This window comes from Halyomorpha halys, unplaced genomic scaffold (genome assembly GCF_000696795.3).
Source record: "Halyomorpha halys isolate HHAL.00 unplaced genomic scaffold, Hhal_1.1 Scaffold49.1, whole genome shotgun sequence".
Classification (NCBI taxonomy): Eukaryota; Metazoa; Arthropoda; class Insecta; order Hemiptera; family Pentatomidae; genus Halyomorpha; species Halyomorpha halys.
The window spans coordinates 807,741-809,733 of record NW_027115511.1 but is presented as its reverse complement, the minus strand read 5'-3'; the positions used below and the strand labels follow the sequence as shown (position 1 = coordinate 809,733).

General features: G+C 31.1%; 1 protein-coding gene across 1 annotated transcript in view; it reads right to left on the bottom strand.

Annotated features, from left to right (window-relative positions):
* The window catches only part of Pdk1 (Phosphoinositide-dependent kinase 1), a 256,004-nt gene that overhangs the window by 70,150 nt on the left and 183,861 nt on the right, over positions 1-1,993 (bottom strand). The window lies entirely within an intron of this gene.

Below are 1,993 nucleotides of genomic sequence, written 5' to 3'. Positions count from 1 at the left end.
ATATAATAAAATTTAAGTTTAAAACGTTGTTTTATTAAAATCAGAGGTTTTTCATATTTACTGTTAAAACTGTTGAAGCGAAGAAGGCGAGTTTCGCAGTTAGATACTTCATATAAGATTTATTGTTAGATATGATAAAATTTCCTTTATCTTTAATAATATTTTTTCTAACAGAACCAGGCTCAATCATAACAATACATTTGTCATAATTGAAGTTTTTACAATTATGTTAATTTTAGTCCGGAGCTGAACAGCAATCATTTGAGGGTGTATTTGGTAAACTTTTCTCGCAATCATAAAAAATAAAACCAGATATTTTCATTTTTTTATCATAAAAAAATATGGCTTTTCCATTACAAAACGTTATGCATGAGCATAAGGCTTTCTTCAATCCTTATCGTGCAATCGTGCAGTATTAGGATCAAAGTTGTGAAACCCTTCTTTTCATGAGTCATTAATAATCATGAATAAGGCACGCTGTATACTCAAAGTAAACTAGATAGCTATAGCAAGTTATTATCACAATTATTATTATTAATAATAATAACAAATGCAATTGGTAGTTGCCGGCGTCCTCCCGTCACAGGCCCGAGATGAATGACTGCACCCGTAGCAGAAGTAACGGTCTGAGCAAAAGAGCAGTGAATGGGCCACGTGGTCTGGTGGTCTGGTGGGAGAGGGAATGGCGGGCGCGGGAACGGTTCACGTGGGGTTATTTTGGCGGGAGACCGGTGGCATTGAACCTCCCCCTTCCCCCGGCCTTCAGCAGGCATTAACCTCCGCATCGCTTCCCCGCCTTACAGTCTTCAATATCATACAGCTACTATAGTATTTATTGCACCATTCATTTTAAAATCATACTAAAAGTTACATTTTTTTTTATTTTTGCAAGAATATAGGCAGGTCTGTTAGTGTAAAAAGATGCTTGACATAAAACATAATGATTATAATATTTACAGCTATTAAAAACTAATATAAATATTCAAAACACTACTTACAATTAATTTAAAATTGATAAAAATAGATATATACTTTTTAAAAATATGTTCACGTATAAGAGAAAGATATATTAAAGATGAACAAGTACAAGGCTGGAAAGATGAACAAGTACAAGGCTAGAAATATCGAGACTCAAAATGATACAGGATTTAAATACATTTAATTCTAAAAACGAGGACTTTGCACCTAGGCACATTTTTGTGAAATCTAAAACAAAATTCAGTTAAATTCTTTTATAAAAAAATCTTAACATTTTGTTTTTTTAAATGAGCTATTGTATTCATTCTATACCGAAACCGAACCTAGACCATTTTTTAAATATATTAGTTTTAATTATATAATACGGTTGGTTCTATATTATAAAGAAATAAAAGAACTAGTTCCAAAAAACATTAAATCCCTTTCTACTTAATACAAAATATAGTTCGTTTATTTTGTATTAAGTAGAAAGGGATTTCCAAAAAACAGGGGGGGGGGGTCCAAAAACATTGAATCGTTTGCTATTTAACACAAAATAAAAGAACTAGTTCCAAAAAACATTAAATCCCTTTCTACTTAATACAAAATAAAAGAACTAGGTCCAAAAAACATTAAATCCCTTTCTACTTAATACAAAATAAAAGAACTAGGTCCAAAAAACATTGAATCGTTTGCTATTTAACACAAAATAAAAGAACTAGTTCCAAAAACGGATATAGAATTGAAAATCATAAATATTACTCTTAGGTATTAAAAAACATAAAATAATTATCAACAGCAACATTAGCATATAGCCCTCTTTAGATATCCTGCCGAGAATATCTGAGCCTTAAAAAAATTGATAAGCCGTGAAAACATTTACACTTCTATTGTTGTAGTCGTTATTTGTTGATACAACCCGGACTATCTATTGATATATTGCTGGAAGCTGGATCTGAAACTTATTGTATAATAAGGGTTATCTATATTGCTGGAAGCTGGATCTGAACCTTATTGTATAATAAGGGTTATCTAT